Source organism: Zootoca vivipara, chromosome 8, assembly GCF_963506605.1.
Source record: "Zootoca vivipara chromosome 8, rZooViv1.1, whole genome shotgun sequence".
Classification (NCBI taxonomy): domain Eukaryota; kingdom Metazoa; phylum Chordata; class Lepidosauria; order Squamata; family Lacertidae; genus Zootoca; species Zootoca vivipara.
Genome location: NC_083283.1, coordinates 11,533,306 through 11,546,426, shown reverse-complemented (window position 1 = coordinate 11,546,426; position 13,121 = coordinate 11,533,306). Strand labels below are relative to the sequence as shown.

Here is a 13,121-nt window from a genome sequence, read left to right as displayed (position 1 = left end):
ACTTTCTCCCTTCTAAAAAAACTGGATTGACTGACTCGCAGTGGAAGAATATCAGTGTCTTTCTTTCCTTATCAGAAGCTCCAGAGAATCACGTCTTTCCCATTCTGTCATTCCCTGATAGGATTCTTTACGAAGAGGCCACTACACAGATGTAGTTGGGGAACCTTTGGAAATCCCTGTTATCAGGAAGGAAAGAGACATTTGCAAAGGGGAGGTCAGGAATCTTCCCACCTGAGTTTCTAGGAATAATGGGGTGTGGGTGGACTATGCTCAGCAGGGGTAGTCAATATTGTGCCCTCTGGATTGTAGAATTGTTGAGTTCAAAGGGACCACGAGGGTCATCTAGTCCAGGCTTCCTCAAACTCGGCCCTCCAGATGTTTTGAGACTACAGTTCCCATCATCCCTGACCACTGGTCCTGCTAGCTAGGGATCATGGGAGTTGTAGGCCAAAAACATCTGGAGGGCCAAGTTTGAGGAAGCCTGATCTAGTCCAACCCCCTGCAATGCAGAAATCTTTGGCCCAATGTGGGACTCGAACCCGTGACCCTGAGATTAACAAGAGTCTTGTGCTCTACCAACTGAGTTACCCCAGGTCTCATAATCCTAGAATTGTGGCGTTGGAAGGGACCACGACAGACACCTAATCTAACCTTTGCAATGCACAAATCTTTTGCCTAACATGGGACCTGAACTCATGACTCATGCTCTACCAACTGAGCTATCCTAGCCACATCACATTGGACTACAACTCTCCTCAGCTGCAGACAGCATGGGCAGTGGCTGAGCATCATGGGAGTTGCAGTCCAGCAATATTGGATGGACCATTTAAGCCACTCCTCTGTTCTGCATCCTTTAGGGGAGGTCAAAGTTCCGCTTGCAGCCACAGGAAGCGGTGGGGGAACTGAGTGGGAACCACGGTGACAGTTGTCTCGAAATCTGTCTTCTGTGGGAGCTCTGCAGTTCCTCCACGAGATGGTCAGTTGCCGGGAGCAAGCTTCCATGAAACACTGTTGGTCTGTCTTCTCCTGCAAAGTGCGTCCACCCAAGAATTTGGGGTGCTCCCGGATGCTGTCTTAAGTTAATGTGGCACAATTTGCGCAGACTCCCTGGGGTGCTGTGGATCCCTCCCCTGACTACCGACACAGTGCCCACATGTGTTTGCTGTGTAGGTTGAGGAACTCACTGGCAGAGAGTCCTTCCTTTGCAGATGAGTGGGATATAAATAATAAAATTATCAGTTTTTGTTACTATGCAGAAGGTCCCAGGTCTCTAGGTAGGGCTGGGAATGGTCCCGTGCCTGAAAACCCTGGTGCCAGTCACTTTAGACCAAGCACCCCCAAACTCGGCCCTCCAGATGTTTTCGGACTACAACTCCCGTCATCCCTAGCTAACAGGATCAGTGGTCAGAGATGATGGGAATTGTAGTCCCAAAACATCTGGAGGGCCGAGTTTGGGGATGCCTGCATTAGACAGTACTGAGGTAGATGAACTAATGGTCTGGTTCATCAGAAGGTGGATTTCAAAACTCATTGCACGCTCTTCCCGGCCTCTATGAGGGTGTGTGTTTGTCGACTTCCACTGTGGTGGCAATTAAATACTGGACTTTTATTGAGTCTTCAGATACTGTGTAGTTTTATCGGGTCCAAGTTCCTCCATGTTCTGGATCCTCAGGTGGCGTTGCATTGAAATTGAACAGGATGGGCTCACCCATATCTAAACAACCATGCCCACCATCTAATTGCTTCCCTTGTTATCCTCAGAATATCCCATGATCCTTCTGCTCTGCTGGGAGGGAAGCAGCCTTGCTGTGGCTCCAGGGAATTTCTGGCTTGGACAACTTTGTGATTTAAGTCCGCTGTTCCTTTCCCCGATGTTGCTATTGTTGCGGGCTGTTTTCTTTTTTTAATTCGGCAATAAAATGGCCCTGTTTATCTGGCCTTTTGTAGCAACAGGATGCCTGCAGGGAAAAGCCAGTGTGTTGAGAAAAAACTGAGGCCAGAACACAACTTGCTTCTCTCTCCCTCCCTTTTTTTTTTGCACAATACTTAAATCACTTGCATAGCACTGACTTCTTATATTATGCAAGTGTTGGTGAATATTTTTGTGAATGATGAAATTGTACATCTATCATAGAACATAGAATTGTAGAATTGGAAGGGACCCCAAGAGTCATCTAGTCCAACCCCTTCAACGCAGGAATCTCAGCTAAAACATCCATGACAGATGGCCATGATTGCTTTACAGAAGTTGCTATGTTGTCCTTCCAAACCGTGGTTAATCTTAACTGTGGTCTATTGAGAAGACAAACAAACCTAACTTTCGGCTGTGGTTTATGGAGCTGCCTTGTTTCAGCTAACCAGAATTGAGATGGGTCATAGCTTAGGTTTCTGCCGACCCACTAAACTGTGGTTAACCTGAAGCAGAAGTCTCATCCCCTCCTTGCAGCCAGAGCCTTGCTCTCGCAACCCTAAACCGTGGCTAGGCATGGCAACCAGCGTGGCACGAATTGTATCTCCTGCTTCAATGGGGGAGAGGGAGAAATCCCGGTTCCAGCAATCGAAAGTTTGGGAAGCAAATGTCTAGCCATCAGGTTGAAGCTGAATGTTCTGGAGGACGGCCAAAGTGGCAGGAGATCAGAGAAAAGGGATTAGCTTTGTTTGACGCGAAGGTAGCTGAGTCATAGGGCATCACCTCCTCCCAAAACCGAGGACCCACGGTGACAGGTGGATGCGCCGGAGGAGCTTAGCGCCTCGCCCCTGGCTACTTCTGTTCCATTTTTCTCCACCTGCTTATCTGTGCGGCGTGAGAAATTGCACAGCACCGGTGGTGCGTTCGCAGCAGCGGGGAAAATGGCAAAGCACCTTTGCCAGTAAACACTTGACAAGCCTGTGTGCGTCAGCCCTCATGCTCTCTGCCCCGGTTTCTCAATAACAAGCAGGATGACCTAGCTCTGTCAGTATTTGTGTGCGAGGCAGGGGGGAGAGAGCTGTTGCCTGTTTTCTCCCCGTTCGAGATCAGTTTGCTACGGTATTCCTGCCTTCCCCTGGACCTGTAAATTTAGCCTCGTAATTTTGGCTGCCGAGACCTTGCCGGTCTCGCTACAGTTGCAAATTGATTCCCGCCTGCTCTTGAGTCTTTTCCCTGCTTTCTCCCTTTTCTCCATCCCTTTAAGTCGCCTGTAATCGACTTTGGCTGACATCCCGGAGCTGAGAGCTAGGAACACACACACACACACACACACACACACACACACAGGCTGGAAAGGGCAACACAAGGCTTTTAAACCATAAAGCTGAGTTCTGTCTGTGCTATGGTGGGAGGAGGAATAATTCAAATGGATTTATTATTTCTCTTTGCTTGGAGATTTCGGGAAGTTTGCACACTCCTCTGCGACTTTTGTCTGGAAACTCCGACAGCTGCTGCCGGTCAGTGTAGGCAGTACTTAAGCTTGATGGGTACCAGCAGCCTGGCTCAGTATAAGGCAGCTTCCTATGTGCTATGTTGCGTTGCTCCAAGCCCTAAAAATCTGGAGGCTGCTTGCCTTTCTATGTGGGACTGCAGCTTAATAATAATAATAATAATAATAATAATAATAATAATAATAATAATAGCTCTAGCCACTCTGGGAAGCTTCCAACATATATAAAGACATAACAAAACATTACACATTAAAAGGCTTCCCTATATTCTTCCTAGCCCAGGATGGTCCATTTTTGATTGATAGCTGGATAATAATAATAATAATAATAATAATAATAATAATAATATATTATTTATACCCCGCCCATCTGGCTGGGTTTCCCCAGCCACTCTGGGCGGCTTCCAACAAAAACAACAACACAATAATCTATTAAACATTAAAAGCCTCCCTGAACAGGGCTACCTTCAGATGTCTTCTAAAAGTCTGGTAGTTGTTTTCCTCTTTGACATCTGTTGGGAGGGCGTTCCACAGGGCAGGCGCCACCACCGAGAAGGCCTAGGGACAAAGGCAGAGGGCCTCTCCATCCTTTCGCCTGGATGAGCTCAGAGTTAGAGCACCTGCTTTGCATCCAGAAGGACCCAGGTGCTGCCCTGGGCATCTCCGCAGGTAGGGATGGGCACAACCTGTCTGAAGCCTGGAGGGATGCTCTATCAGTCAGTATGGACATTTCTAGACTAAAGCAGCTGTCTCTGTACTTACAAGGGCGTGTTGCAGCTCACTTCCTGCTTGCAAGGGAGCCAGTGCCGTGTGATGGTTATGGTGGTGGGCTAGGACTTGGAGGTCTGGGGTTCAAATCTCCCGGTCAGCCATAGAATCGTAGAGTTGGAAGGGACTACTAGGGTCATCTAGTCCAACCCCCGCAATGTAGGAATCTCACTGGGTGTCCTTGAGCCAATCACTGTCTCCTAGCCTATCTTACTTCGCAGGGTTATTGTAAGGACAAAATGGGGAGGGGGAGACCCTTGTCTGCCACCTTCAGCTCCTTGGGGGGGGGGAAGAGGAGGCAGAATGCTAGATAGATAGATAGATAGACTATTCTGCCTCACATTTTGCTTGGGAATGACTTTCTTTTGCACTAAACCCCACGCTCTGAGTTTCAGATCCATGGTTGTCATATTTTTCTGCTTTTTTAGTGGGGCGGAGGCTGTTGAAGTCACCACTGCATGGCACAGTGGTTAGAGTGTTGGCCTAGGACCTGGGAGACCAGGGTTCAAATCCCCGCTCGGCCACTTGATTTGACCCTGGGCCAGTCATTTACTCTCGGCCTAACCTACTTTGCAGGCTTGTTTTGAGGATAATATAGAGAGGGGGCAGAAAAGGTGGGGTACAAATGAAAAAAGAAAAGAAAAAAGAATGACAGATATGTACCAAAGTGCGATTGCTTTGTACTTCTGAGTAGCCTGGAAGCTACTGTAACCACGTCGGAATTCAGATCCTCTTTTTCAATGACTCTCCCTCAGACGTTTCCTCCGTTCGTTTTGTGCTGGGCTCATCTCCCTCATTTCAGGGCTGTGGTTCGTGGAGAGAAATAACCTCATTGTTTTGATACCTCCCCGAGTGGGGTGAATCAGCAAAGTAGAGAAAAATCTTGCTACGGCTCTCTCCCCTCTCTCTGTGTAACCACGAAGCAATAATATAGCAACTTACTCTTTAAAATTGCAATGAAACACGGCTGAAAGTTAGCATGTGTCATGCCCCTTGAGAGACGGGAGAGGGGCTGTTCTACTTCTAGAGTTACTAAGCACTTACGGTAAAAAAATCTCCTCATCATCCTGAATCCCTTCCAAAGCTCCAAACTCTCTTTTTTTTCCTCCATGGGGAACTGGCAAACCGGCTGTTGCTGTTGCTGCTGCGTCACTCGCATTTCTTCCTCTTTCGCCGCGCCGTTTGGGAAATGTGGTCTCTCAAGGAAATGCAGTGTGTTCTCTTACTGCTAAGATTGCTCTTATGTAATCCCGCCTTTCATTTGCTTCCAGCCTGCTCAGCGAAGAGCAAAAACATTGTGATGTGATCTGATGAAGGGGAGTCGTAGTCCACAAAAGGGTGTGCCGCAGGGCAGTGTTAATAATAATAATAATAATAATAATAATAATAATAATAATAATAATAATAATACATTATTTATACCCTGCCCGTCTGGCTGGGTTTCTCTAGCCACTCTGGGCAGCTTACAGCATATATAAAAACATAACAAAGCCTTAAACATTAAAAATCATCTGATACAGGGCTGTCTTCAGATGTCTTCTTAAATTCAGATAGTTCTTTATTTCCTTGACATCTGATGGAAGGGCGTTCTACAGGGCGGGTGCCACCACCGAGAAGCCTCTCTGCCTGGTTCCCTGTACCCTCGCAGTGAGGGAACCTCCAGAAGGCCCTTGGAGCTGGACCTCAGTGTCTGGGCTGAACGATGGGGGTGGAGATGCTCCTTCAGGTATACTGGGCCGAGGCCGTTTAAGGCTTTAAAGGTCAACACCAACATTTTGAATTGTGCTCAGAAACATAGTGGCAAACTCAGGTGTATAAATGAGGTGCCAAGTGGCTTCTTAAATCTAGACTATGGTCGCCACAACAGAATGTCTGCTCATCAGGGGATTGGACAAGACGACCCTCAGGTAAGTGTTAGAAACTCAGGTATATAATCTAATTGCCAAATGACACCTTAAACCTGGACTGCAGTCACTACAATGGAATTATTAAATCCATCTGGTACACAGGCTGAGATCCTACCTGCCTGCAGATTGTCTCGCCAGAGTGGTGCATGCTCTAGTTATCTCTCGCTTGGACTACTGCAATGCGCTCTACGTGGGGCTACCTTCAAAGGTGACCTGGAAACTACAACTAATCCAGAATGCGGCAGCTAGACTGGTGACTGGGAGTGGCCGCCAAGACCACATAACACCGGTCCTAAAGAATCTTCACTGGCTCCCAGTATGTTTCTGAACACATTTCAGAGTGTTGGTGCTGACCTTTAAAGCCTTAAACGGCCTCGGCCCAGTATACCTGAAGGAGTGTCTCCACCCCCATTGTTCTGCCCGGACACTGAGGTCCAGCGCTAAGGGCCTTCTGGCGGTTTCCTCCCTGTGAGAAGTGAGATTACAGGGAACCAGGCAGAGAGCCTTCTCGGTAGTGGCACCCGCCCTGTGGAACACCCTCCCATGAGATGTCAAGGAAATGAACAGCTATCTGACTTTTAGAAAACCCTGTATCAGGAGGTTTAAGGCTTTATTATGTTTTTATATATGCTGTAAGCTGCCCGGAGTGACTGGGGAAACCCAGACAGATGGGCGGGGAATAAAAAAATAAACATAATAACATAACATAACACAACATAACATAACAACAACAACACAACACAACACAACATAACATTTCTATGCCGTTTTATATTTTGAAGATCAAATCTCAACGCAATTTGCAAAACATTAAAACACCAAATAAAACAACCCAGAATAAAACTAATTCAAGCTTCATGGAAAATATTTCAGATCCTTCTCTAAGTGACGTTTTGCTTTCCTCAGTTGCCAGCCTGGTACCCAGAGATCTCCACATGGTTGCAATTGGGCCCACACCAGTTGCAAAATGCGCCCGGCTAATTTAACGCACTGCCTCCGTGTCCCAACCACTGCAGTACTAGGATTCTATGATCTCAACCGCATTGCTTGACTGTCGCTTGCTCTTACAACAGTTTGTTGGCCCCAGTATGCAAGAAGGAAATGGAACACACACAGGGGAAATGGAAATGGTGATAACTGTGGACTAAGGCGGAGGTTTTCAAACTGTGGTCGCCAACCTGGCGCCCCCAAAATCTCCACGTGGTTGCAATTGGTTCCATGCCAGTACCAAACGCACCTGGTACCTGGCTAATTTTTAACACTGCCACAGGGGAGCGGCAGGCCGAGGGCCGGGTCCGCTTCTTAGCAGCCATCTGAGTGCCACAGGCACAGGGATGGGTGGGGCCAGTGACAGAAGTGGGACATAGCTGTCAACTTCCGGATTGGAAAATAAGGGATCAGCAGCGGCGCGGCACCAGAAGTCGCTTCTGCGCATGTCCAGACATGCGCAAAAGCGACTTCCGGTGCTGGCTCTGCCCGATTTCCGGTGCCCAGACATGGGCAGAGCGGCACCGGAAATCGGTTCTGCGCATGTCCAGATATGCGCAGAAGCGACTTCTGGTGCCGAGCTGCCTGTGTCCGCATGTCTGGGCACCAGAAATCACTTCTGCGCATGCCCGAGCATGCACAGAGGCGATTTCCGGCAGCACTCGGCAAGTGAGCGAGCAGCCAGCCGGGAGCCGGGACATTTACGGGGTATTTTACAATCCGGGGTTGCAGCGGGAAACGGATTTAAGTTCGGGGGTTTCCTGCCCAAAACGGGAGGGTTGACAGCTATGAAGTGGGAGAGGGGCAACGCCTGTACATTTTACCTTGGCACAATAGGTTAGTTTGCACACATACCTGCACATCACCCTTCTCCTTCCAGTATCCAGGCCAGCATGAACCTTTAAAAACAACAACAACCCAGCCCTTAAATAAAGAATAAATAACACTTCTCTTCAGAGTTTAGCCTAAAGTTACTTACCCCTGAGATGGCAAAGGTAGGCTGGTTACCCACCTTCAATTTGGATTAATTGTTCTAACTAATAAATTAGTTAATTAAGTTAATTAATTATGCAATTTTAGAAGGGTTGGTTGATCACCTGCCTCTTGCACTGCTGGCATCTCAGCTCTGGAAGCATATAGAAGCCTCTCGCAAGTCGGCAGCCATCCAGAAAGGATATGTTCTCTCCCTGTTATATCTCAGACTCTGGCCAGAAATAGAACGTGATCTATTGTTAATAATATAAGGGGTCATTGAGCCTCATGGCAAGCCTTAAAATAGATACGGTATTTGCCAAATTTTCTTTGGAAGGAGAGGCGGGGCTGGCGGAATCCTGCATCTAGACCAGATGCTTGCATTTCCAGATAAATGTGCAGCCCCAGGAATTTCTGTCAAGGCTGTACCTGGGAAAAAAAATCCCCACGAGGCAGTAAGTGTGTTACGTCTCTTTTATTGTAATAGGCTGCAGAAGCATCGCCTCAATTATCATAGAACTGTAGAGTTGGAAAGGACCACAATCTAGTCCAACCTGCCCAACGTGGGGCTCAAACCCACGACCCTGCGGTTAAGAGTCTCACACTCTAGCCACTGGGCTACCTCATAATTAATTCCAGCTGTTCCCTTAAGTGTGGAGAGATCTCCCCCTTTCCACATTTTGTCATTGTACAAATGGGCACCTGTACTAAATCTTGGCCTGGCAAACGAGTTCCTAGCCTACTTGCCCAGAGAGAGAGAGAGAGAGAGAGAGAGAGAGAGAGAGAGAGAGAGAGACAGAGAGAGACACCATATCTCACAGCATCTACCTTGTATGTGGAAGGCCGCAGGTTCGGTCCCTGGCAATTCCAGGTAGGGCTGGGAGAAACCCCTGCCCAGAACCCTGGAGGGCTGCTGCCAGTCAGTGTAGACAGAGCTGAGCTAGATGGACTCAGTGTTCCAGCTTTGCATAAGGCATCTTCCTAGGTTCTCATGCAGGGGTAGGGGACGTGCGCATTATGTGCTTGCACAACTTTGCTGCGCCCACCTGGCTAGGGTCTGGGAAGCAGCCATGGGAGCAAGAAATGGAAGATGCATTGGTGTGGCAAAAGATGTGTAGGCTGAATCACTGGGGGGGGGGTTCCTGGGGGTGGGAGTTTGTTTCACACGTCTCAAAGAATTGTTGGGATCCCGTTGGGCCTCCATGTCTTTTCATTTGCAGCTGTTCTGGAGCGAAATGACAGCAGGACAGCTTGGATTTCATGCTTTGGAAGTCCCCAGTTTCCCACAAAGCTGGGACCAGCTTGGGGTATATTAGATGGTTGGCGGCAAATCTCTCTTTTCGCCTTCCAGGAATTGATGCTTGCCTTGACTTAAAAGACTCTTGACATGCTGCTGGCATTGTGTGTGTGTGTGTGTGTGTGTGTGTGTGTGTGTGTGTGTTTGTTTAAATAAACAGTCACATTTTCCATCCTTCTGGTAGGTCAGATCTGCATCTGCCACAATTTCATGTTTTCTCCATCTTATTTGCATGATGAGTCTGTCAGCATTTCAGGCCCTCCTCTCTAAAGAGACATTTGTCTCTTTTTTTCTTGAAGCTGGACAGCCCCTGTGGTGTTAGAAACTACCGTACCCATGGGGGAAGCCCCCTGATTTTTCTCATCCTGCAAGAGAGCCTCTGATCAGTCGAAGGGAATTCTGCAAGCTGTAAAAATAAAGCCAACTTGCATCCATTTTAATTTTTTTTGTTTTTGTTTCTTTAAAAATCAACTTTTTATTGTGCAGCCAAAGGTCCAAATATCAAGGCGTTCACCTCCAGTGGTGATTTCGAACTGTTCGCGACCTTGTAGAATGATTCTGGCATCCCCATGTTTCCTGGGGATGCAGTCCACTTCCCACTTGGTTTCCTACCTGAGGGCTCGCTCACAGGTAGTTGCAGACAGGTATTTATACCTGAAGATATTGTGATGGGATGTGGGCAAGGGAGCATCGTGATTCCGACAACCAAAGTTTTATCAAGTTGCAGAGCAAACTTCCATCCACCGCAGCGGCAAATTCTAAACCTATTTGATTTAGCAAGTTACCTCTTGCAAGAACTTCTGTTCAGCTCTAGAGGCCCATGTTTAACCAGAAAGGAAAACCAGCACAACTATTCAGCAGTTGCTTTGTTTTTAAAAAAGAATCAGACTTGACGACTGCTCGTAAATCTTGGGAGGTTTAATACCTCTTGTTTTTCAGCAGTAGTAGCTTGCATTAAAGACCAATTCTTAATGCGTGTTTACTTAAAAACATGAGGCTGAGGCTACAGTCATAACACATACACAGATGCTGAAAATGTGTGTGTGTGTGTTATGATACAGCACAGTTGCCGCTCCACCGACTTAAGGATTATTACTGCTGATGAGCTGGTCCTCTGCCTGACCTCCAAGCCCCCAAATGGGGTGTTTCTTGTGGCAGGGATAGGGGTGGATGCTTTGGACCCCCAAAGTCAGCCTTCCGCCTTCCATCTGGGGTTCCCAGATGTGCTTGGACTACAGCAACTCCCATCAACCCTGATGATTGGCTGATCTGGCTGGGGATTATGGCAGTTGTGGTCAGTGTTTGAAAATTCGCCAGGCCCATTGTGCAGCTGGCTATCGGCCCCTTGCAACCAGCGTTCGGAATTAGCCAGCTGCCAGGCGCGTTTTGCACCTGGCTCTCAGCTACTTGCGACCGAGGGGGGGATGCCTAGGCGCCAGGATGGCACCTGACATCTCCACCACCTGGAGGTGCATGCCTGGAGATCTTTGGATCTTGAATGTTTTCACACACTAGCAACACATCCTGTAGGAACAGGCCAATACAGTGGTGCCTCGCAGGACGAAATTAATTCATTCCGCGAGTCGCTTCATCTTGCGATAATTTCGTCTTGCGAAGCGCGGTTTGCTGCAGCAAAAACAAAAACAAAAAAAACCACAAAAAAGTTCATCTTGCGAAGCACGGCCTTAGAAAACTTCGTCTTGTGAGTCACCAAAAACATCGCAAAACGCTTTCGTCTTGTGAGTTTTTCGTTGCGCGAGGCATTCGTCTTGCCGAGGTACCACTGTATATATGCAGACTGTCCCTGGATAAAGTGATTTTTTCTTCTTTTAAGTTCTCAGAGGTCTTAAACTAGCTCAGGGTTGTCATCTGAACTAGCCAGATGTTAACTGAAAATCAGTCACAGCCAGTCCACCATTACAGTGGTGCCTCGCTAGACGAAATTAATACGTTCCAGGACTCAATTCGTCCTACGAAAATTTCGTCTAGCGAGGCAGCGTTTCCCATAGGACGTTCGGGTTCTGAGGAATGTTCAAAAACTGGAACACTTACTTCCGGGTCTTCGATGTTCGGGAGCCGAAACATTCAGGGATGGAGCCGTTCGAGAACCGAGGTTACACTGTATTCTGTTTTGGCGACTGCAGCCTTGGTTTAAGGAGCCATTTGGAGCCTAGCTTATAAATCTGAGTTCCTAACACTGGTTGTGGCAACTGCAACCTTGTTTTATGATGCCAATTGGCGTCTAACTTACACACCTGAGTTTCTAACGCTGCAAATATCCCTAGACTCTGTGGAAGGATGCATTCTTCCTAGATAGCAACGAGAACGACACAGGTGCTGCTGAAAGAGCTGTCGGCCGTGTCGTTGCAGCGATATGCCTGCTATTTTGGGCAGCTCTCAGACTGTTCTTTGCTGATGCTGTCGGCCTTTTTCAAGGAGCCTGCTGGGCTATTGGAGCCCCGGCAGCTCAGCAGCGCAGCTAAATGGGTCAGCGGCCCTGGGCACCTTACCTTGTTAGTTGCTTGATTTGGCAGCGGTGCCGTTTGTTTGCCTCCTCTGCGATGGGCTTATTCAAATGTGTTTGCTTCTGAGGTGGTTCTCTGCAGCAAGCCACACACCACAGGCCCTGAGCGATGGAGAGGCAGCCTCTGGGGCTATCTCCATTCTATACCAGTCGCCGGCTGTTGGCATGCCTTAGCAGGGGTGTTTCCATCCTCCCCCTGAATTTGCCTGTGTTGCCATCTGCCCAATTGAATTAATTTAAGCAGGGGATTTCCAGTGGGAGCTCTGTGCTGGGCTAGCCCAGCCTATGCTTGAGTGAGAGAGATCGCTTTGTGTAATTGGGTCGTGTGGCGGCATGTGATATTTGGAAGATATTAGGCTTGGCTCTTGCCTGTCTTTCTTCCCTTGGAGCGCTTGCGTTGCCGGCATGCATCTGGGGACTTTCGGCTTCAAGAACGCTTGTAACTGGATCCTTGTAGGTGTTGAGCCATGCTTGCAAGAACCGGATCAGGCCACCAGTTCAAGCAGTGGCCAGCCAGGTGCCACTGGGAGGCAGGCAAGCAGGAGAAGGAAGGAAACAGCTCTTCCTTAACACCTGATGTTGGCAAACTGATGTCCACATGTATTGAGAGACAGCATTGTATAGTGGTTGGAGTGCTGAACTAGGTAAAAAAGGTAAAGGACACCTGGACGATTAAGTCCAGTCAAAGGCGACTATGGGGTTGTGGTACTCATTTGCTTTCAGGCCGAGGGAGCTGGCGTTTGTCCACAGACAGCTTTCTGGGTCATGTGGACAACATGACTAAACCGCTTCTGGCGCAACGGAACACCGTGACAGAAACCAGAGCGCACGGAAATGCTGTTTACCTTCCCGCCGCAGCGGCACCTATTTATCTACTTGCACTGGCGTGCTTTCGAACTGCTAGGTTGGCAGAAGCTGGGACAGAGCAACAGGAGCTCACACCATTGTGGGGGGTCGAACTGCTGACCTTCTGATTGGCAAGCCCAAGAGGCTCAGTGGTTTAGACCACAGTGCCACCCGTTTCCCATAAGTGCCAAACTAGGACCTGGGAGGCCAGGGTTTGAATCCTCATTCAGCCATGAAGACTGCAGGAACTTTAAGTGAAGAGGCACCTTTTCAGGAAGGCAGAGCTTCTTAGTCTGAGGCTGGCTGCTGCTGAAGCAACATTGGAGCTCTGATGATATCCAGCTTGAACCCTGTGCAAATGCCTTGCCTCCAGTGAGCTCAGTGCTTGCATCATAGCCTTT

The 13,121-nt window shown here is 48.3% G+C and overlaps 1 long non-coding RNA gene across 2 annotated transcripts in view; it reads left to right on the top strand.

Moving 5' to 3' along the window:
* Nucleotides 1-13,121, top strand: part of LOC118089976 (uncharacterized) — a 146,165-nt gene that overhangs the window by 64,423 nt on the left and 68,621 nt on the right. The gene's annotated exons all lie outside the window — the stretch shown is intronic.